Source organism: Haematobia irritans, chromosome 3, assembly GCF_050003625.1.
Source record: "Haematobia irritans isolate KBUSLIRL chromosome 3, ASM5000362v1, whole genome shotgun sequence".
Taxonomy (NCBI): Eukaryota; Metazoa; Arthropoda; class Insecta; order Diptera; family Muscidae; genus Haematobia; species Haematobia irritans.
Genome location: NC_134399.1, coordinates 168,869,200 through 168,895,434, shown reverse-complemented (window position 1 = coordinate 168,895,434; position 26,235 = coordinate 168,869,200). Strand labels below are relative to the sequence as shown.

Below are 26,235 nucleotides of genomic sequence, written 5' to 3'. Positions count from 1 at the left end.
TTTCTACCGAAATAAAATTTTGACAAAAAATTCTAGGGATATACAATTTTGACAATATTTGCTATAATAATAAAATTTTTACAAAACTTTCTATAGAAATAAAATTGTAACAAAATTTTCTACCGAAATAAAATTGTAACAAAATTTTCTATCGAAATAAAATTTTGACAAAAAATTCTATAAAAAAACTTGTGACAAAATTTTCTATAGATATAAAGTTTTGACAAAATTTTCTACCGAAATAAAATGTTGACAAAATTTTCTGTAGACATAAAAGTTTGATAAAACTTTCTACACTAATAAATAATATTTTTTTGGTAAGATCTTTTCAAAATATTGGTAGATTATTTTTGTCTCGAGTTTCGACCGCGATCGATAACTACTTATCTAGAAAGTTTTCGTGTACAAGCATAATATAGAATCACATGCTTTTTATCGACTAAAATATTCTTGAAATTCAATAAATCGTGTTTTTAACTATGGCTTTTACAAAATCGAGATTTTCTTCCCGCATGAACTTGTCTGTCTTGCCAAATTTGTAAAAGACTATTAGCAAATAAATTTGTTAAAAATTTTCTCAAAATATTAGAATATTTTGTAAAAACTATTGTACCATAAATCTGATATCGCCTCAAAATGTTTACACAAAAGGTACCAAATCATTCGCGGGGCTACTACGCTACTGAACAGGGTGAAAAAGTATTGAAAAAAGTGCTATAGTACTGCAGTTTCCATCCCTGGAAGGGATCGGTCACTTTAGTTTTAGAGTTTGTCATTGATGGAGTAAATTTACACGACTTGGACTCATTCCAAAGGACATAACCAGGGACAACTCAAAAGGAGTACCCCATAGACGGGTTCTCATGAACCATTCTGGGACAAACTCTAGGAAAATTTTTCAGTTTGAACATCCGAAACGCACCAGGTTCTCATAAACCAGTCTGGGATAAACTCTAGGAATCTTTGTCAGTTTGAACATCCGAATCACACCAGAAAGGAAAAACTTTCGGAATGTGTTGAACAATATATCCAATCAGATTTTAATAGCAAAAGAGTATAGATATCAATAAATTATATGGAAATCTAAATATTACTACAAAATACAGTTCTGGTACAGGTCCAGTGATAGATCTGTTAGCGGCTATTTCTACCAATTTCCCGTAGGGCTTCAACATGAATAAATTTTTTCCTGGTTGTTCAACCGAATCAGAATTCTCCAGGAGAGGCAGAGGAAAAATCTGGGGATAGGCTTATGTGGACGCTATACCAAGCAGTTGTCCGATATGGCCTATTTGCAACGACATCCGACCTATATCAATATAAACTACATCCGTCCATCTGTGGAAACTACCAAGCCAATAGCTTGTTTCGTTTCCATAGATAGACGGACGGCTATCGCTAGATCGACTCAGACCAAGAATATATAGATATGAGACCAATATTTAGTCTGAGACCAATATTTAGATGCGTTACAAACGGAATGTCAAAGTTAGAATACACCCCTTAACACAATGGACTGAATAGTCTAAGTGCGCCTGAAATAAATCGGACTTCCCTTTCACTTAACTACACATACTATGGTGAAGGGTATAAAAGTCAAATTGGGCCACTGTACTCTGTCACCATAATCATTTATTTGCTTACTTATTTGTTGGCCTCATTTGCTTATGCACTCCCCCTGCTGTTACATCCTTACAATGACTGGCGCGTGATGTATGCTCTATGGAGAAGAATGCATTGAACACTGCATTAATGTACACGCTAAAGCCCACCAGGCATCGAGCGACTCAATTCAATATTCAATACAATATGGATGAATTATATTCCCATTTATTTGTGCCCACCAACCCCAATCTATTCAATGCATATTTCAAACACTTCTACTATTGTGGATATAGTCATGGCAGCTGAAGGCATGTTTCCCGATAACATATGTACGTACTCCTTGGCATTCCTTATGTTATTTGTTGTTATAGACTTTTGTCCCAGTTTTCTTCCGTTAGTGGGCTATAGCCTTCGACTCTATATTTTGTTCGACTAACAAACATGTTGACATTTGTGTACGTTTGTACATTAAGTGTTTCTCCTCCGAATGCCAAGATTTTTAGCGTGATATGAATTCACTTGGTAATATTTTAGGTATGGTGCTAACTCGTTGGTGTCCTTTTGTTTTCCATGACAACGAATGGGAATGGATGATGTCAATTTTCTTTTATCCTGCATTGCAAATGTATTGAAGAATAAACTTGGATACTGTACATGAGTGTATGGAGAAGATAGTTTATATAAACTTTTCTGTAAAAATCTGTAAAATATATCATAGAAAATCGAATATGCATATGTTAAATTTGAATTAGAATAGTAAAATCCTATGATATGGGACGACAAGAGCCATAAGAACTCTGGTTTTTGTGATGGCGACACATAGAGATGATTTGGGTCAATGATAGGTATCATAACAGGGACTCAACACACTTGGAAAACACATGGTAAGGATTAGCTTAATGACTGACGATATTAATAGATGGGATCTAGACCCAGAGGCAACAGAAGACTCCTACCATTTTCTGTGTCCGTGTCCAGCATTATCCTTTAGAAGATACAAGATACTGGGTTTCTTATTCTTTCAGGATATAATAGATGTACGGAACTGCAGTCTGAAAGATATGCTTGCCTTCATCAAGGCCTCGGGATGGAAGACGTAGAAAGCTCTTTCTTTGGAACTCGTCTGGAAACTCTAATACAATTGATGACGAGGGAAGAAAACAACTATGAGAAAATACAATGGATCAACACGGTCTAAGTGGGAACCAGGTTTCATCCCCTATAACCAAACCTAACCTAAAATCCTATGTATGGTCTGAAGTTAGACCAGAGCGAAGTTCCGAAAAACACATGGATTCACTCTGTACTAACAAGACTCCTCGTGCAAAATTTTAAGCAACTCTAAGTAAAACTCTGGCATCTGGGGCCAAAATGCAGTAACACCAGATTATATATGGCCCACGAAGCCAGAGTTTTATTTAGATTTGCTTAAAATTTTGCACGAGGAGTCTTGTTAGTAGTATAGTTAAGTGTGCAGAATTTAGTGGAAAACGGTTCAGATAGCCATAATCAAGTTATAGCCCGTATAAAAACTGTGGTCTGCAAAAAATGTGCCTATGAGGAATAGGGACAATCGACTCAGATTCACCTCCTGAGCCTATCTAGCCTTCATTTCCATCCGTCCGTCTATTCATGGGTTTGTTGTTCGCAAGATTTCGGTCGCATGGTGAATATGGTACATGGTGGTTTTCTGGGACACTATTGAATTTGGAAAAAAGAAATCTGGTAAATTTTACATACAGTAATCCCTCGATTTACGTCGTGATTGGTTCCGGAAATTGACGACGTTCATCGAAACAACGTAAACCGAATTTAAAATTGCTCACACTCACTTCTAAGTCCATTTAATTATGTATGTATGTATGTGCGTATTCTTCAAAACTTCAAAAATAAAGGTAATTCAGTCGTTTATTCATTCATATTCAGAATTTGACGAATTTCGGAAAGAATTTCAGAAATAAATGTTTCGATGTCATCATCGTTGGTACTTATTTCACTTATGGAAGGCGTTTCTGATAAAGTTGGCAAAAAAATCGACGACATAAATAGAAATGCGACATCAATCGAAGTTGGATGGAACAAAAAATTGGACGACGTAAATCGAGGGATAGCTGTATAGTCCCCACATAAATGCATGTATTTCATTGCATATCCTCAGGTATCAATTTAATTTTTTTTAAAGGTGTGTACTATGATCGAGTTTAGCCCCTAATAAAAAAATATATTCTGTAAAAGCAGGATACATTTACAATCTAACTTTTGTGGCAAGTTTTACTATAGGCTAGGTTAAAGTGGCAGCCCGATTTATTGACAGACTCACTTTATTTGTTATAAGTTTTACTATAATTTGAAGAAGAATAATCCAGAACAACAATTTTAAAACTTTATTTTTATTAAAATTAATTATTAAAGAAAAGAAACCGCAAAAAAATTGAACGATAATGCGAAGTTCATCGAAACATATTTGTTCACATATGTAATTGCATATAAGCAAACATATGTAAAAAATAGTCCTACCTATGTGCACTATTTACCTATGTTTGTATATTTCACCTCTATTTCTCCCTCTCCCCCTCGTTCTTTAACAAAACATTTTACTATCCCAGTATAATAACTAGATTCATTGTCTATCGTTACTGGTTTAGTTTTTGCTATTGCTATTCGCTACCTTGGTTTAAATTGTCTCAATCGGTTGTGAAAATGTTGTAGGAAATATTTTATTTCTACTTTGACACGTTCCTCCAATGATGCTCCATTGTTGGTTGTCCTGTCGTTCTCATTGAATTTCCTTACTATTATCATTCAGTGATGCCATGTATATTTAATATATATCGATTAGTGTTCATTATATATCAATTAGGTTTGAAAGTTAGTTGAAGTTTAATGTTTTTCAATTAATAAATTACTATATATATACAATTAACTTTTAATCAAGATAGAAGCATTAAGTTAATTAAGTCAATGATTGAAAATTTTAAAATTTTTAATTAAAAAATTAATTGATACAATTAACGTTTTAATCAAATTCGGAAGACTAAGTCAGTTAAAAAAGTGATGAACATTTCTTAATCCAAATAAAAACTCTAAGCCAATTCAGAAAGTAATTGAAAATAGTTACCTTTTTAAATAAAAAATTAATTGGGGTTTGCATTCAAAATCAATTAAATTTTTAATTGAATCAATTAAAAAATTAATTTAAAATTGCTAATGACATCAATTAATTTTTTAATCAAGAATTTTTTCTATGCCCAATTAAAACTGTGATTGATACTATAATTTTCGTGATTAAAAAATTAATTGCATCAATTAATTTCGTGATTGAATCAGATTTTTTTTTTGTGTACTGTATATTTCGATTATTTATGAACTTTTTTTATATTGTCGCTATAATGCCAAAGTAACCAACATTTGCTCAATGTACATAGACATAATAACCTTTTTTCACTTGTTAAAGAAAATGTTGTAGTTTGAAGGAAACAATTGGAGTTCAAAATTTTAAGAATATCTTTAGTGCCATACGAAGTTCAAGATGGGCTCATTTGTAGTAAAAATTATAAATTGAATGAAATAATGAACTACTTTGTGAGAAATACGAATTTAGTAAATCTTTATGCTTCATTGGTATATAAATTTTTTCCCCGTTTTTAGTTCCTTTAACTAAAATACGCAAAAGGATTATAAGAGTAACGGAAACTTTCTCCAAACATAATAATTCCATAAACTAAAATAAAGTTAAATTGGCTTTAGTGAAATAGAGGGTTCACTTTTTTTAAGTGTAGAAATATTTAGCCTCACAACAATATTTTTGCAGTATGTCTTTCATATTTCAAGATTGGCCAAGCGTTGCAATCTGTTATGGACGTCAACGAAAGACTCGTGTCGATTGAACGAAAGAAATTCTCCAAAAATACAATCGAGGTGCTTCGAAACGCGCCTATGACATCACAACAGATGATAAATTATGGATTTACGCGTATGAGCCCGTCGACTGAATGGGTGTTCAAGATGAGGCAAATCCAACAAAAGTTGCTCGAGCACTTGACACCAAATAACTACTTTTTATTCCCTTACGTAAAATATAAAATGAGAGGTCAACGTTTTTCGACAACTGAAGCAACGGCTGATACCTTCAGGATGCAGGTTTTGTAGATACCTCAATTAGAGTGTCAAAAATACTTCGACAGTTGGTTCAGAAATTGCATGTAAATGTGCATAAAAATTACGAATATTTTGAAAAATATAAAGCAATTTTCGAAAATCTGCATTTTTTTCCTCTAATCCCGAAATATAAAAGGCAATAAAATAAGAGAAAACAAAAAAAAAATAAAAAAAAAATTATTAACAAAATTTGGCTTTTTTAAACAATCCCTTGGTATTCTGGGATATAGAAAAGGGAGCTTTACGCTTTGATAATGAAGGATAAACGACAATATGATAACCTAAATTTTATAAAATGAATTAACATGGTCTCGACAAGAGTATTTTGGCCATAAAGGGTAAAGTACAAAGACTCATCAAAAGTTAATCCTCTTATTTTATTAGCTGACTTCACTAGCGTCTTTCCATAGTTGCCATGGCTGAATATAGAATTCGAAAGCATATTCAACAAGAAAACATAATGAAAACAATTTTAAGAAATTTTAGGCGTTCCAGACTGCTTTAGGGAGCCACCGTGGTGCTATGGTTAGCATGCCCGCCTTGCATACACAGAGTAGTGGGTTCAAACCCAGTTTCGACCAAACACCAAAAAGTTTTTCAGCGGTGGATTATCCCACCTCAGTAATGCTGGTGACATTTCTGAGGGTTTCACAGCTTCTCTAAGTGATTTCACTGCAATGTGGAACGCCTTTCGGACTCGGCTATAAAAAGCAATAATATGCTTTTTTCATATTTTTAATGGGTAATTTTAATTTTTTGTGTTTCAAATAGGTTAAAAACCGAGTAAGAATTCATAAAATGGTACAAATTATTAAAATTTTGTCGAAAAAAATGCTACATCCAATCTGAAAAAATTGTGAATTTTTGAAAATATTCAGACAAGCATTAGAATCCGTCAAAAAAATTTAAAAAATTATAAAAATTATTTATATTACAAAATATCACAGAATTTTTTAATTTACATCCAAAACATTGAATTCGGATCACACCTAAAGAAGTGACACAAATTAGGTGCAACGGCTGTTGAAATGGAGGACTTCCGTCTAATGACAATCCCATGTTAAATTCATCGCTTCTGCGTCAATTTTGCACCACTTCCGGATCCAAAAAGAACATTTTCATTACTTTTTTGGCGATGCTTTTTGGCGATGCTATTAAATAAATTTTATATAACTATTATTTTAATTCAGTTATTTTCTGCTATAAATATTGTTTGATCTAGCCATTTTTGTTTTTAATAGTTGGCAACACTGTATGCAATCCATAATCCTTCGGTTTGTATACCAGGCTTAGAGAGAATAGCTGGAATTCGAATGTGTGTATATGTGTGTTCGAGAATTTTGCAATCAAAATTGACGACACACATTCATATAAATCGTATTCTCTCTATACAAACAATTAGAAAATAAATATGCATTGAAATATGTAAATTATGTGAAATATTTTCTATACTTTTCTTACAATACTCAACAATTGTTGAGGTTGTTGTTGTTGTTGCCACCGACACTGTTGTTTTCGTCATTGTCAATATTGTGTTACGAGGAGGAAATTTATTTTGCTCCTTCATTTTAGTAACTTCCATGGGTATAGTCTTCTAAAACGTACATGTATACACAGAAAGAAACAAAAATAATTGTCATCTGAAATTGAATACCTGATGCTTTTTTTTAACGCATATGGTTTATAACCGACCATTTTTCTTTTGTATGGCCTTTAAGTATAATATGTTTAATATTATGCCAATTTTTGTGTGTGTACAATGCTGGAATGTATGTCATGTGCCACAGTCTACGCCAACTGATTTTAATGAACGATATCAAATGAATTATTGAGAGTTAAGCACGAGATGTTGAAGAAGGATAATTTAATTGAAGTGCTTATGTTTGATGAAATATTTCAACCTGCCGATATTGGGGTGCAAAAGAACAATTTACATTCAAAGGTTGGCGCTATGTTTTTGTTTTATTCACGAAGGTACTAAATAAATGTTGCAACGATTTTGACAACGATTATATATTTTTATTAAATGCTTTCAAATCTTTTCAAAAAAGTTGATACTGATTTTTGGATCGGAAACCGAGTGTAGTACACGCAAAAAATTTACAACACGGATGTATCAAACGTTGTTCTTTTTATAGTTTTTTGTATTATCTCATTAAAAAATTCCTTTCTTAAAAATGTTTGCCGATATAGTCCATTTAGAGACACATCAAAATCTGAAATGTAGAGGTATTTTTCGCATATATTTTAGCATATATTTTTTTAGCAGTGGCGAAGGTAGTGTTGCAAGGTTTCATTACCCTCAAAACACTCCCTAAATTCACCAACCTCTGCTGCTCCTATTCGGCACAGATGTGCTTTCATTTCTAGGTGCCCGGTCATTATTCCCACAGTCCTCCCCCTTCTTTGCTGTCGCATTGGTCCACATTGCTTTATGTGTCTCCCGTTCCCATCCATCTAACTTAGACCGCGTTGCCTCTATGGTTTTCGATCTCTAAGTTCACTACCCTATGTATCCTAGATCTTATCGTCAGTTCATTTGCTTTTACGTTTCCTCTTATTGCGACATGTGCCGGCACACATATAATGGGGAACTCCCAAATTCCGAGAATTCGGTGTGACATCTTCGTGTGTAATAGAGTTTAGTTAAATTTTTCTACAATTAACATAAATTTTCTCAAATTAAGTAAAATGTACTTATAGGTGTAGAAATAAAATGTTGACAAAATTTTCTATAGAAATTAAATTTTGACAAAATTTTCTATAGAAATAAAATGTTGACAATATTATCTATAGAAATAATATTTGAACACAATTTTCTATAGAAATAAAATGTTGACAAAATTTTTTATAGAAATAAAATTTTGACAAAATTTTCGATAGAAATAAAATTTTGACAAAATTTTCGATAGAAATAAAATTTCCTATAGAAAAAAAATTTTAACAAAATTTTCTATAGAAATAAAATTTTGACAAAATTATCTATAGAAATAAATTTTTGACAAATTTTCTATAGAAATAAAATTTTGACAAAAGTTTCTATAGAAATAAAATTTTCACAATTTCTATAGAAATAAAATTTTGACAAAACTTTCAATAAAATTTTGACAAAATTTTCTAAAGAAATATAATTCTGACTAAATTTTCTATAGAAATAAAATTTTGACAAAATGTGCTATAGAAATAAAATTTTGACAAAATTTTCTACAGAACTATAATTTTGACGAAATTTTCTATAGAAATAAAATGTTGACAAAATTTTCAGTAGAAATAAAATTTTGACAAATTTTTTTATAGAAATAATATTTGAACACAATTTTCTATAGAAATAAAATGTTGACAACATTTTTTATAGAAATAAAATTTTGACAAAATTTTTTATAGAAATAAAATTGTCCATTCGTTTTGTTTTGTTATTGTTGGTTTTGTTCTTTAAGCATTGTTGTTGTTTTTTATTGCAGCTTAAAACCATACATTGACTAAACTACAAGTGTAGCTTAACCAACAAAGGAAAAGAATGTTTGTCAAATTTATTTGGGCAAAGCCCTATAGACTGCAAGATGGTTGGATGGACGCACGTTTCGGAATTACCACATTCCTCATCAGCATCCTCTACTTGCAGCAAAACTATCAACCAATTATCAGAATAAATTCAGGCAGTTTATTAAACCCAACAAAAACCACACTTGAACCCTCCGAAAAAAGGAAAAGAGATATGTTTGTTTCGAATTTATTTCGGCATAAGCCGGCTGTCAATGTAAAACCTTTTTTCGGAGGGTTCAAGTGTGGTTTTTGTTGGGTTTAATAAACTGCCTGAATTTATTCTGATAATTGGTTGATAGTTTCGCTGCAAGTAGAGGATGCTGATGAGGAATGTGGTAATTCCGAAACGTGCGTCTTTTCCTTTGTTGGTTAAGCTACACTTGTGGTTTAGTCAATGTATGGTTTTAAGCTGCAATAAAAAACAACAACAAATAAAATTTTTACAAAATTTTTTATAGAAATAAAATTTTGACAAAATTTTCTATAGAAATAAAATTTTGACAACATTTTCGATAGAAATAAAATTTCCTATAGAAAAAAAAATTTAACAAAATTTTTTATAGAAATAAAATTTTGACAAAATTATCTATAGAAATAAAATTTTGACAAAATTTTCTATAGAAATAAAGTTTTGACGAAATTTCCTACAAAAATATAGGTTTGACAAAATTTTCTATAGAAATAAAATTTTGACAAAATTTTCTATAGAAATAAAATTTTGACAAAATTTTCTATAGAAATAAAATTTTGACAAAATTTTCTATAGAAATAAAATTTTGACAAAATTTTCTATAGAAATAACATTTTGACAAAATTTTCTATAGAAATAAAATTTTGACAAAATTTTCTATAGAAATAAAAATTTGACAAAATTTCCTATAGAAGTAAAATTGTCACAATTTCTATAGAAATAAAATTTTGAGAAAATTTTTTAGAAGTAATATTTTGACAAAATTTTCTATAGAAATAAAATTTTGACCAAATTTAAAAAAAATACAAAATTTTGTATAGAAATAAAATTTTGACAAAATTTTCTATAGAAGTAACATTTTGAAAAAAAAAAATTCTATAGAAATAAAATTTTGACAAAATTTTCTATAGAAATACAATTTTGACAAAATTTTCTACAGAAATAAAATTTTGACACAAGTTTCTATAGAAATAAAATTTTCACACTTTCTATAGAAATAAAATTTGGACAAAACTTTCAATAAAATTTTGACAAAATTTTCTAAAGAAATATAATTTTATTGTTTTTGTTTTGTTTTTATTAAGTCTCTTTGTTTCAAAATGCATTGATCAGCTATGATGCGCGCATTCGAGACTGTTGTTGTACGAAGTACATTATTGTACTCTAGTACATATAATAATATTATGGCTCATATATATGAGCCTATCATTACTCACTTTTTTTTTATGATGTTATGGAAGAGCAAAAATGTTGTCCAAAATGGTTGGGAAGACAGCTGTTTCGGATTGCCACATCCTCATCAGTTCCCTTTATTGGACGATCTACTCATTTCAATTATTAGACAATATTGGTGAAGCTTTCTTATATTGCAAAGAATGAGCTTCAAACAATCCAAAATGTCCAAAAAAAGAAAAATAAAGGGTGATTTGTTAAGAGCTTGATAACTTTTTTAAAAAAAAAAACGCATAAAATTTGCAAAATCTCATCGGTTCTTTATTTGAAACGTTAGATTGGTCCATGACATTTACTTTTTGAAGATAATTTCATTTAAATGTTGACCGCGGCTGCGTCTTAGGTGGTCCATTCGGAAAGTCCAATTTTGGGCAACTTTTTCGAGCATTTCGGCCGGAATAGCCCGAATTTCTTCGGAAATGTTGTCTTCCAAAGCTGGAATAGTTGCTGGCTTATTTCTGTAGACTTTAGACTTGACGTAGCCCCACAAAAAATAGTCTAAAGGCGTCAAATCGCATGATCTTGGTGGCCAACTTACCGGTCCATTTCTTGAGATGAATTGTTCTCCGAAGTTTTCCCTCAAAATGGCCATAGAATCGCGAGCTGTGTGGCATATAGCGCCATCTTGTTGAAACCACATGTCAACCAAGTTCAGTTCTTCCATTTTTGGCAACAAAAAGTTTGTTAGCATCGAACGATAGCGATCGCCATTCACCGTAACGTTGCGTCCAACAGCATCTTTGAAAAAATACGGTCCAATGATTCCACCAGCGTACAAACCACACCAAACAGTGCATTTTTCGGGATGCATGGGCAGTTCTTGAACGGCTTCTGGTTGCTCTTCACTCCAAATGCGGCAATTTTGCTTATTTACGTAGCCATTCAACCAGAAATGAGCCTCATCGCTGAACAAAATTTGTCGATAAAAAAGCGGATTTTCTGCCCACTTTTCTAGGGCCCATTCACTGAAAATTCGACGTTGTGGCAGATCGTCTAAGTCTATTCATGATGAAATGTCAAAGCATACTGAGCATCTTTCTCTTTGACACCATGTCTGAAATCCCACGTGATCTGTCAAATACTAATGCATGAAAATCCTAACCTCAAAAGAATCACCCTATAGTAGAAATTGGAAGGCAAAAATCTTTCTACTATTTTTCGTTTTTTGGGCATTTTGGATTGTTTGAAGCTCATTCTTTGCAATATAAGAAAGCTTCACCAATATTGTCTAATAATTGAAATGAGTAGATCGTCCAATAAAGGGAACTGATGGGGATGTGGAAATCCGAAACAGCTGTCTTCCCAACCATTTTGGACAACACTCGGCAGCTACACTACGTAGTTAAACTAACACTAAACTTAATTTATTTTTATTGGAAAAAAAATATTTGCCAGTGGTTAGAGTTTGTTATTTTTTTTTCGAGATTTTCTACAGCTTAATTAAATCTTACTTTTTTTGAGTATGTCTCAAGCATTTTATAAACTAAACGTGGGTACAAAGTTCAATGACCGTATACATAAGTTCAATATGAACTAAATCAAAAGAAAATGTTCGTACGATTCATAAAGGTAGTAAAAAAGAAGTACAGTATGAGTAAAATGGTCATGATTTGAAATTACACCCTTCACGAGAGGTGTAATTTCATAGAAAGAAGTAAAAAAGGGTGGTGTTTTTTTCTATTTTTAGTAAAATATATTTTTTTATATTGCTAACACTTTGTGTCAGCTACCGTGTACTATATAACATAAGTCTCCTCTGTCCCAATTTTAACATCGCATTTTCTCTATGTAATGCTATATTTCATATTGCTTAAATAAGATTAATGCCAAGCTGGCATTGACACACATAAAAGAAACTGTATGTTGTAATTAAGAAACTTCACTAAAATTAATTCGAAATTATATGCCCTCATTCTACCCCTCACATATTTTCTGTGTCCTTTGAAATGTGTTAGCTTTTAGCAATTAGCTATAAAAATTCAAAAATAAAACCAACATCATGACTACAAATACCTACGAAATTTTATGCTCGGTTTTTGCCTCGAAGCGGAAGCGGAAATTGTTGTGTTTCCGCTGTGGTGCTATTTTCTCTGATTTGTTGGAATCTTTCATGAAATACTGTGGGTGTACGTGTCGAAATAGCAAGTATACCAATGCTAATTTATTAAAATTGCGTTGCTGTTTTTCCCAATTTTTTCTCAAGAAAAAAAAAATACACAAATTTGTCCATTTAATTAAGTTTTATTTTTGCCACTGAACGTATTTTTGGGGTCTTACCTACAACCTTGGCAGGGGTTGAGTTAATTCGTTGATTTAGTTTTTTTTTATTTTTTCTTGCTTGGTTTGTATAGCATCATGCTGTTGCTTATGTTGTTTTTTGCTGTTAACTTAACTTAATTGGTGTTAATTAGAAAAGAAAAAAAAACGAAGGGCGGGGGTTGTGTCTTTAGGCAAAATTTTAATCCTTGAATTTTGTAAGTTCACATCTCCTGCAAAGGATAATATGGCAGCAGGTATTTTCCGCTTCCGGCTGAAGAAATTCTTGCATTGTTTACTAGTTCGTAACAAATTGTAAGCATCGTAGTAATTTCATCCCGCAGCGGTATTAACTTTTCCTTTATATAATACTTTTTAGTATAAGGTTGGGGTGTGATATATAACACCATGCAGGGGCTACAAACTACAAACATTGGTATCATGTAAGTGCAAGAATTTAATAGCATTACACGTTGAGAAATATATGAAATGTATCTTGTACACTGAAAGATTTCTTTTCCGAGGAACGGAATCTCAGGTTCTTTTTATACCCTCCACCATAGGATGTTGGGTATATTAACTTTGTCATTCCGTTTGTAACACATCGAAATATTGCTCTAAGACCCCATAAAGTATATATATTCTAGGTAGTGGTGAAATTCTGAGTCTATCTGAGCATGTCCGTACGTCCGTCTGTTGAAATCACGCTAACTTCCGAACGAAACAAGCTATCGACTTGAAACTTGGCACAAGTAGATGTTATTGATGTAGGTCGGATGGTATTGCAAATGGGCCATATCGAGAGAGAAGCAAATTTCATCTGATCCGGCTGAAATTTGGTACATGGTGTTAGTATATGGTCTCTAACAACCATGCAATAATTGGTCCACATCGGTCCATAATTATATATAGCCCCCATATAAACCGATCCCCCGATTTGGCTTGCGAGGCCTCTAAAAGAAACAAATTTCATCCGATCCGGCTGAAAATTGGTACATGGTGTTAGTATATGGTCTCTAACAACCATGCAATAATTGGTCCACATCGGTCCATAATTATATATAGCCCCCATATAAACCGATCCCCCGATTTGGCTTGCGAGGCCTCTAAAAGAAGCAAATTTCATCCGATCCGGCTGAAATTTGGTACATGGTGTAAGTATATGGTCTCTAATAACCATGCAAAAATTGGTCCACATCGGTATATAATTATATATAGCCCCCATATAAACCGATCACCAGATTTGACCTCCGGAGCCTCTTGGAAGACCAAAATTCATCTGATTCAGTTGAAATTTGGTACGTGGTGTTAATATATGGCCTCAAACTCCCATGCAAAAATTGGTCGAAATCGGTCCATAATATAATTATGGACCGATTTCGACCAATTTTTTTTTAGCCCCCATATAAACCTGTCTTGATCATATATAACCCCCATATAAACCGATCCCCAGATTTAACCTCCGGAGCTATTGGAGGAGCAAAATTCATCCGACCCTGTTGAAATTTGGTACATTGCGCTTGTATATGGCCGCTTACAACCATGCCCAAATTGGTCCATATCGGTCTATAGTTATATATAGCAGATCCCCAAAAATAGTCTACCAAAAAAAAAAAAAAAACAACACACTACGATCGGATATCATCTTTTGCCTAGCAAATATTCAATGTGAGTTTCGACAGCTTCGTACATTTCAAATGCCTTATATTTCTTCAAAGAATTATTTATTCCGGTGAACCTACCTATCTCTATGAAATACTAAAATTTTCTCAATCAAATCGTGGGAAGAAGATCATTCAACTGCGTTACAAGTATGCCATTTCGGAGTATCAATTCCTAGTCAGTACAATTCGTCTTTTCAACAATCTTCCAATCAATATACACACAAAAAATGTTTTTCTGATTCATTCACCAAATTAATTGACCCAATTAATTTTTTAACTGAAATGTCTTCAATCACGAAAATGATAGTATCAATCACAGTTTTAATTGGGCATAGAAAAAATTCTTGATTAAAAAATTATTTGATTTTTTCAGCAAATTTCAATTAATTTTTTAATTTATTCAATTAAAAATTTAATTGATGCTGATTGCAAAACTCAATTAATTTCTTAATTAAAAAAGGTAACTATTTTTAATTACTTTCTGAATTGGCTTAGAGTTTTTATTTGGATTAACAAATGATTGTTTGAAATACATTTTTAATTAAAAATTTAAAAAAAAATTAGCACTTTTTTAATGAAATAGTCTTCCGAATTTGATTAAAAAGTTAATTGTATCAATTAATTTTTTAATTAGAAATTTTAAAATTTTCAATCATTGACTTAATTAACTTAATTTTTCTATCATGATTAAAAAGTTAATTATATCAATTAATTTATTAATTGAAAAAATTTTCAACTTCAATTAACTTTTTAATTGGAAATATTTTGGTGATATTTTTTTCTGTGTACAGTTAATAAGCAACGCATTCGAATTCAAGAAAACACTTCAATCATATTTTAAAAATCAAGTTTAACTTTTTTCTATTGCAACTATTTATAATTATATTTACATTCAATCTAAAAATTAAAAAAAAAAACCTGTTCACAAATTATTTAATTTAATTTTTAATGTAATTTAAATGTAACTATATAATATTCCATTACTAACCTAGTACTGTAATTTATAAGATTAAACATCTTGTTGTGGAAGGAAGCCCAAATAAATAAGTAAATAAATAAATTTTATTACTATAGAAAATTTTGTCAAAATTTTATTACTATAGAAAATTTAGTCAAAATGTTACTTCTATAGAAAATTCTGTCACAATTTTATTGCTATAGAAAATTTAGTCAAAATTTTACTACTATACAAAATTTGGTCAAAATTTTATTTCTATAAAAATTTTGTCAAAATTTTATTTCTATACAAAATTTTGTCAACATTTTATTTCTATAGAATTTTTTTGTTTGTTTAATATAATTAATATATATATATATATATATATATATATATATATATATATATATATATATATATATATATATATATATATATATATATATATATATATATATATATATATATATATATATATATATATATATATATATATATATATATATATATATATATATATATATATATATATATATATATATATATATATATATATATATATATATATATATATATATATATAGAAAAAAATTTTTTTTGTTTAATATATACCCCGTATGGACTAACTTACAATTGAGAACACGGTGTTAAGAAGTTTTAAGAAATATATATATATATATATATATATATATATATATATATATATATATATATATATATATATATATATATATATATATATATATATATATATATATATATATATATATATATATATATATATATATATATATATATATATATATATATATATATATATATATATATATATATATATATATATATATATATATATATATATATATAGTCGCATCGCATTGTATGAGGACAAGTTTTTTATACTTCGTATTGTTTGAGGCCATTTGCATTGTTCGAGGGCAGTCCTCAAACTTTTTACCAATATATCGCATAGTTTGAAGCCATGTATTGTTTGAGGTCACAAACAAAAAATTGCCGTTTTTTAGATATTTTAAAATTTTCTTAATTTTTAAGTCGTTGTATTCTCCATTTTCTACTATATGTACACTATTTCATTACTTTTTACTTGTTTTAAAGATACTAAAAAGTGGAGTGGTGTTGCCACACATCTTCACTTTTAACGCCGTTCAAAGGGTACAATTGCTGCAACTTGGGACTCTCTTACGTCAAAATACCCGAACATGATCCATTGTATATGTAACAAGAATTCCAAATAACCCACATTCTTAATTATAATATTATTGACAAAGAAACGACAGGGATTTTTACCAATATAATAAAATTGTTTGAACATTTGCTATGTTTACGGAATTTCTTCTTTACTGTGATGCGTTGGGATGCGAAGTCAGAGTTGAATGGTATTGACCATAATAAAACTGTGTGCCACACGCGCAATAAAATTGTCGCATTATTGGAGGAAATGTTTCCGGCACATGATATCTATCGAAGAAGCGATTAGCTACACAAAATTTTGTAATTTAACTTATTCGATTCATGGTATCAAAGATAAAATTTTTTAGGCTAAGAATACGATTTGGTTATGCAAAATATCACCGAAAGTAAAGTTATCGCCCAGTAAGCGTGGTTGATGTGTATTTTTACCTTATCTTAGAAATAAACATCTGATCATTTATATCAAAAACAAACATTCATTCTTAGCACAACTTTTTTTACTGAAAATACCTAAAAAATACAAGTACTATAAGCTAACCTACCGAAAGTATATGTAGAAAAAGTGGCCTTAAAAAGATGCAGATTATAAGTTCCGCTTTCTCAAGTGAAAACAAATTATAAGCTCCTATAACTTGGATTTACTGGTTTACCGGCCGAAAACGAGCTTGTTTCGACAATATATCTGTGGATTTATGACAAAACCCTATAAGTCTAAAAACTCAAGTTTATAGGAGAGCGAAAATACACTTTAAGGGGTCGCAAAAACGTCTGTAGGAAAGATCTGGAATAAGTTTAATATCTATGTGATGACCTATTCGATAGCTTATTTTTAAACTTTTCCACAACCACATAGCACCCTCCGATTCAGAGAAAATTGGGAATTACCGACTTATGTCGTTTTGTCATATGATATTTTATTTTAAAAGTAACATATCTCTATTTATGGTGTTTTGTCACATTGAATCCCTATCATATTCTGTCTAAAAAACAACATAACTGAAGTTAAATATGCATTTATTTTTATTTGTTTTTCGACAAAACATCATGACTCGAAATGTTGTTTTGTAAAAGAAAAATTGGCCAATTACACTAACTTTAAGTCGACTTATGTTGTTTTGTCAAAAGAATCATAAAAGTATTTCGATTTTATTTTACAACATATGTTGAGATATGTTGTTTTGTCAAAATTAAAAATCGCGGCTTATGTTGTTTTATCTCCATATCTAGTGCAGATATCGAAAATCTGTCAACACAGAAAGATGCGCCTTCAAAAACCACATACACATCATTTTTGAGAAATTGTCCTATATATGGGGTTTTGTCATAAGTTCACAGATATTTAGAAAAATTAAATGTTACTCTGCCGCTAAAGTGAAACATAATTGCAATTGTAACATTGAACTTTCATTTTTTACACAAACAAATTGGAGCAAATAACACTTCAACTTTTATCCAGATTTTGTCAACATTTAGCAGAAATATATTCCGGCTTTTTGTAATATTGCAGTAATGAGCTACTAAAAGTCAAGAAAACAGATATTTATGCCATGGTATGCGTTCTTTATTTAGGCATTCAAAGACAATTCAATTTTCAAATAAAAATGTTAACATAAAAACGAGATAATTGAGCCCTTCAATTTGGCGATGACTTCCTCACTAGTAAATTTGAATCGGGTCCTTTGAACCATAGTGAGGTGGTGAGTTGTGATCCGCTTAATGTCGAGGAACTTTTTTCGCAGTTTTTTAATCCAGCGTAGCAACGGCGTTTTCCTTTTATCGTCCCGCCATTTTCCATCACCTTTGCTGCCGATGAAAGAAACCACCATCCAACGACCTGTCCCATTTTGAGGGATTTGGATGACTCATAACAACCGACGAGATGACAAGTTGGCGATGGCTAGTTCTGTTGACGGTATCCATCCAAGGAGAATTCTACGAACACAACCGACAATCATGGTACATACGGATATAATGTTTCATTTTCTAGAATCTGCTGCCACCAATAAATACGAGCAATTCAACTTTTAATACCGATATGCTGTTATATTTTTATAGAATCACCAGTCAATTTAACTTTTATTTTTTTTTTTTTTGTTTTAAAGTTACTTCTATCTTCTCTGTATAGAGTTTGTCGAACACATATTAGCTCCGTTCGTACCCGAAATTTTTGATAATTAAAAGTGGGTACTGTGTTCGGTTTTCAAGCCGAAGAATCACTATTTCCCACGGTCGAAAAAGAATCATTGCGGTACAACACGATAGTGTGAAATTCTTATAAATATAATATTTTTCCGTTTATCTCATCACGTTTAAAATAATTTTTTCATTAATAAAATGTTGATGTTGATTTGCACCTAGCAATTAACGTATTGCAGCGTCTATCAGCCAGTGCTTTTATTCTCGATGGAGACACCGTGTCTGGAAAAATAACTATCTCTTCATTCCATTTGGATAGTCAAAAATTGTGCACCATACCTTTCACAATTTTAAGCGAAATACTTAATTTTCCGCACTTCATTATTGTTTTTATTTACATAAATAATATGAAGCTAATTGCTAGTTGGTGTTTCACAAAATTAAAATGGCTCATGTAACAATAGCGATGGCAAATTACTTTCATGTACATTTTGTACTTTTTGATATGCTTCCTCCATCACAGTTGGCGATTGTTGTAGTGACATTTACGAGTCTGTGGTAGCGGTGATGATGAAATGGAACTTTGAAATGGTGACAAGTATGTTGCAGCCTCTATCAGCCAGTTTGTTTATATAAGGCAAATGACATTTAAAATCAGGGTAGTAGAAGTACATTTTTAGTTCCGAAAAATTCATAAGAGGTGCAGAGCGGTTTTTATAACAAAAATGAGCTTTAAGTGAGTATTAAGTACAAGCTTATCCGCTAAAGTCAAAACTACATCAGTACACCAAGACATAAAATTATACAGATTTGTTGTTAATTTTATTATAACATGATGGGGAATAGCCCAAAGCAAATTTTTACGAAGTTTGTATCCCTTAAAGTGGATTAATTCAGAAAAGTAATTGTGAAAAATGACGATTTTATTATTATTTTATTATTTATTACAATCATTCTGTGCGTAAAAGTTTTAAAAGGTCTGTAAATAATAAACAATTTATTTGAGGAATATTTGGAACATATATTAACAATTTTTAAAAGCGAATAGCTGGTTTAAAATTTGTGTACACAGCCCTGTTTTTTGTTGTAGACTTAAATAAATTTTTCCTACCGAAAATTTCGCTAGAGGTGCATACCGGCCTTTAGCATAAATAGCAATGCATTTCTTACGCTAGAGGTGCATACCGGCCTATACGCGGGGATTTAGTGACGTCTCCAATGTAGTTACTTATCGCAATGGTAAGCGACTACTTGTTTGTAAAAAATCGCCATATTAGAAAGTTCATTAGCCATTCCATATTCACATTAAACCCTCAAAATAAAATAAAATTAATATATAAAATAATGTACTATAACAGTACAAGTTTTTTAAATTAATTTATTACGATTCTGGAGTAGATTTTCGAGCCATATATAGCAATATACATTCCACCGAATGTATATTGCTATTTGTACACCTCCATTCATAGACAAATACGGAAATTTGAAGCAGGGAAAATGAGGATGTCTATACAAGGACAATAAAAGATTCCAAAACTACAAAAATGGCACAAGGATCATTGTGATGATGTGCAAAAATGAATTGTAGTTATTTGTGTTTAAAATGCTGTTTTTTCTTTTGTCATTACGTTTGAATTGGAAAATCAAAATAAATAATACATTTGAAAACAAATCTAGTATATCATTTTTTGCCAGAAAGATCTATTTTCGGTGTGGCAGACCCCTAAAATTTTCATATATATTGGATTTAGTATCCATCGCACATAATCATCCAAAAATATTATAATTTGAAGTTAGCCCTTTTTGGACGTCCATACGAGAATGCCCCAAACCCCGACCGATGGCCATCACACTGGAGTCTGTCCATAAAAGAAAGTCCCAAACCCCGGCCGAAGGCCGTCCACCTATACATATAATTTTCAAGGGTCGGTATCTCGAAAACTACGCTCTCCCGACAAAATTTTTACTTAATATTTTCTCTTTAAAATGTACTATTTTTAACAAAAATGCAAAAACAAACGCAATTTCATTCACTTTTTGGATGTCATAACGTAATATATTTTGAGTGCAGTGTATAAGTATGTCGGAAATACCTAGTTTTAGAGATATCGACATCTGAAAATCCTTATTTTTCTTTATATTTTTGTAAATTATAGGTGGATATTAAGTTCGAGATTAGTTTATTTTTTCACTAAAGTGAAAACTGAATCAGTAAAAAAGGCATAATAAAAAAGGCAACATATTTGTTGCAGATTTCATTATAACATGATGGGGAAAAGCCCAAAAGCAAATTTTCACAAAATTTGTGTTGCTTCAAAGTATTATTAAAGAAATTTAATCGTAAAACAATGGCATTTTTAGCGGCTAAAGTCGAACTTAATACCCACCCTATGACAGGAATGTTCCATGAAATGACTTGAAATAGGAACGACGCTGGCATTAGTCCAAGGATCATCCAAGTTTGTGAGGGTCACAATTGTTAAGTTTAGTGGTAAATAAAATAAAACATTGTTCTTGAATGGTTTCTATTTAAAATAAATGGAAATGAAAATGAAAACATTTCATTTTCAATCTATATATATATATATATATAAAATTCAAATGGTTTCATTATTTGTATGTTCCGAGTTGGCTCCGAAACGGCTGAACAGATTTACTTGAAACTTTCAGAGATCGTGGGGGGCTCCCATGTGGTGAAAATAGGGTACCTCATTTTTTGACACCTGGTCGCGGAGAGGGACCTCCCCTTTGTCCGACTTTTTGAAAATTGGATCAAAGTTGACCAATTTGCTTGAAATTTTCATTGAAGGTTGGGATTGGAATCTAGACAAAGAGCCGCAACTTTATTTTTCGATATTTAGTCGCAGAGGGGGACCTCCCCTTTGTCCGACTTTTTTTTAAGGTACAATGAAAAATTAAAATTCTCTAATTTATCTGAGATTTACAGAGAACATACAGTGAGGTTATGAAATTAATATGAGGTAACTGATGTATTCTTATGTGGACGGGAAGCGGACCTCCCACTTTCCCGACGTTTTTTTTAAGTACAGTGAAAAACTAAAATTCTCTAAATTATCTGAGATTTACAGAGAATATGCGGTGGGGTTATGACATTAATATGGGGTAACTGATGGGTTCATATGTGTACGGAGAGGGGGGCCTCCCCCTTGCTCGACTTTTTTAAACTTGGAACTAAATCATTCGAGTTGCTTGAAAAAATTCCCCCGACTAAAATTTTATGGAAAAATGGGTGAGATTATGTAATTTATATCAGGTTCCTGACTAATTTGTTAATATTTGGTCGGGAAAAATAAAAGGGCAGAGGGAGACATCCGCTTCTCTTAAGTACATACAGTGAAACAATTGGACTTTTCGAAGTTACTTTAAATTTACAGAGGACGTGGGGGAGAGGTTATGATATTAATATTGGATACCTCAATTTGTGATAATTGGACGGAATTTGCCCTGCTTTTTGAAAATTGGGTTTATAATTTGCTTCATTTTTTCTGGGACGTTTACACAAGATACGCTACATCAATGTTCGTTATTTAGTCGGGGGAGAGGACCTACTCAAAAACTGAAAAAAAAAACAAAAATTCTCAAGTTTTCTTGAAATTTACAAAGCAGTGGAGGAAGGTTATGAAATTATTTGGGTATTTGGACGGGGAGGCGACCTTCTTGCCCCACAATTGAAGGAAAGTTTCAAGATTTTCTTGGAATTTTCAGGGAAGGTTAAGTGTGTTATTCACTTCGATGTTTGTCGATATTGTATCGGGGAAATTGACGAACCTTTAAAAAGATAGAGCAAAATTTAACCACATGAAATTTGAAAGGAATGTGGGTGGAGGTAATTAAATTATTACATGATTTTTAAATTAGTACATGACCGTTGGATAGTTCGTGAATTCCGTGGTTTTCCAGCTTCTGATCGGAGTGGAGTGATGGTGGGGGGAGGGTTGCCTTTTGTCATTATTTAAATTGAAAGTAGAGGATTGGCATCCAACGTATAGGACACATAAATTTCCTTTATATGTTCGGCAAAGGTATGTTCTCCGTATCCAACATTTTAACAAATTTACAAACCGCACTTAAAATTCACAAAAAGTATAGAAGATTGTCCAACTACTTGATTAGATAACATCAATTAAAAAATTTTGTGTAAAAGGGGACACCCTCTCCCCGACATTTGTAATACGGACCGTTTTACATCTGCATATCCGCCATAGTTCCATCTATAAACGAAAAAGCAAGTAGTCCGATTTGTTTGAAAGAATTAATCTTTTTTCGAAATTGTTCCTACAAATACTCTTCGGAAGGTGCAGCGAAGAGGGCCGGTTTCGCTAGTTTAATATAAATAGCACATTTTTACATATCGTTGAAAATTTTATTAAAATTTTATTTCTATAGAAAATTTTTTCAAAATTTTATTTCTATAGAAAATTTTGTCATCATTTTATTTCTATAGGAAGTTATTTCAAAGTTTTATTTCTGTAGAATATGTGTTTACCATTTCATTTTTATAGAAAATTTTGTCAAAAATTTCGATAGAAATACAATTTTGACAAAAATTTTTCTGTAGAAATAAAATTTTGACAAGATTTCTATAAAAATAAAATTTTGGCAAAATTTTATAAAAATTATTCAAAATTTTGTTACAATTTTATTTATCAATCAAAAATTCTACCCATCTACAAAACAATAAAAAAGTCAACGCTTTCTGGTAGAATTCTACCAATTTTGGCATCGTGTCTACTACCCAATTTTACTGCTTGAATATTTAAAAGTTAATTTTACAAGGTGACCGAACTCACATTGTCATATCTCCAGCATTTGAAAAACGATCACCAGTCTCTTTGTGTTGTACTTTCAAATCTTGATCATATTGCAGCATGATTTGAAAAAAAAAATTTAAACAATTTCTGATTTCCCACAACTTTGCTGAATATCTCAAAAATGGATTCACAGCATTTCTTTTTTTTTTGAGCTACGGCCAGGCTTCGGGCTGGCCGAACTTACGGCCGTATATACTTGTTCTTTATTATTATTTTTTTAAACTTGTCACAAATGTATTGGGCATTTTTGTAAGGAATTTAAATTGGGGATTTTTAGAAAAATAGTGGCAACACTGCTCCCACCGACTCTCTTATTATACTTTTCCAAAAAAAACTTTTTTTGAGTCAATCACGAAATTAATTGATCCAATTTATTTTTTAATTGAAATGTCTTCAATCACAGAAATGATGGTATCAATTAAAAAATTAATTGATCCAATTAATAAATTAATGTATACTATTAATTTTTGTGATTGATTTTTATTTCAATTAAAAATTTATTACATCAATTAAATTTTTAATTGATTTTTTTTTTTTATTCGATTAAGACATTAATTCGGAAAAAATGTCATGATTTTTGCTTTTGTATTCGCCATGTTCCCTGTTTCCTTTAATTCTCTTATCATCGTCAATCTTTGTGTAGACATGGCAGTTTTACTAATGTCTTTGCTATCATCTAATAATCCTCATAAATATTAAATAGATTAAAAAATATTTCACAATTGCCTTCGAACAATGTTTTTCCTATGGCCTTTGATATACATAAAAAGCTTCTTTAAAATATCCTTTAACAATTTATTAAAATTTTTAAAATAGTCCATAAAATCCATTTTGCTATGGTGTACTCATCCTTTGGTCACTTTCATCTTCATCATCATCATCATGTATAATGACCTATAAATAAATAATACTTCATACATATGAAAATAACTTTAACACAAATATAGACAGAATAAAAGTAAGTAAATATTTTAATATTTTGTATAACCTTTTTTCTATGGCAAAACTACTATGCAGACGGACAGTTTATCGATTAAGACTTTAATTTTATTTTATTGCCCCTAAAATATTAAGAGAGGGACAGCAGAAAAGTCTGCTAAAACAGCAGAAAGTCTGCTGAAAAAGGGAGAGCAGTCAATATTTGCTGAAATAGCAAACATTTCCTGTTATTTTTTAAGCTCGATTACAATAAAACATGTTTTATTTTGGCTGAGACAAATTAAAGTGTTAACTTAGGAGCTATACTAACTTAATTAAAACAATATTTTATGAATATCTATAGAATTTGACTAAAAATCTGAATAATTATCGAATTGAGGCATAACAGCAAAAAAGTACAAAAATAACCAATAACTAGTTTAGGTTCTTAAATATGCTTTGGGGAAAAATTTATACCCTAAAATTTTTTATAAATAGTTGTTCATTAGTCCCTGATGTACAAAAATATAACAGCAGACATCGACTGCTGTTTTTAGCAGACTTTTTTCTATGAGTGTAGTAATCCATCTGAGTCTATTTTGAATTTTTTGTATCTTACGTCCTTTTTGACTTCATATGACGATATGTCAATACATTTGTAATCGAAATCCTTATATATAATATGAGTTCCGCATAGAAAGCCTAAATGAAGGCTGGAATAACTACTTGAACAATATAGCCTTTTTTTAATAATAGTTACAGTTTTTGTTACCATTTGTTACAATTTGCCTCGAAAGTCCAAAAGCATGAGCCATGTTTCAGATTCATAAACATATATTTAAATTGTTGAGGATAAGTAACTTTACAACTTACCAGATTCCAATTAACTTATTTTTCAATTGCTCAATTTGTAGAAAGAAATTTTTTTGAAGATCATGAAAGTGTTTTTCGTGTTTTTTTTTTATTAAAAAAGAGTTCAATATAAAGCAGACAAATTATCTCAATTGATGCTTTAAATTCAAAATGTACACTCGAGTAGAAATTATATCATATTTGAAGTAATATTTTTCTGAAAATAAAATTCAATTAACCATAGTTGAACAAAAATTCATTTTAGGTAAAGATGCCAATTTTTAAAAACTGAACATCTTCAATGAGAAGTTTACTACATTCTTTTCGTTAGAGAATTGTTAAACAATAAAAACGTCAATTATTTTGAAGTGTATGAGAAGGTTTATATTTATAAAGTTTATTTAAAGTTTGATAGGAAATTATTACACATATTAAATGAATGGATGAATAGAAGGATATTTTAATTAATTAATAAAATACTTATAAATGAGATCTCACATAACTCAAACCAGCAAGTACATATGTAATATTTTGGTTCTTATATTTAATTTTATCTAACTTTAGTGTGTACTGAGAAAAATCAAATTAAACATTTTTTTCATTTCAAATGAAATTGTGTAGATTATATTCACTAATTGCTTTCGATTTTATTTTATCTGGTGAAATCATCATCATTTCAAAAACCTGTATGCAAATATG

At 30.8% G+C, this 26,235-nt stretch overlaps 1 protein-coding gene across 1 annotated transcript in view; it reads left to right on the top strand.

Moving 5' to 3' along the window:
* LOC142231647 (protein obstructor-E-like) overlaps positions 1–26,235 on the top strand; it is a 595,922-nt gene that overhangs the window by 536,741 nt on the left and 32,946 nt on the right. The window lies entirely within an intron of this gene.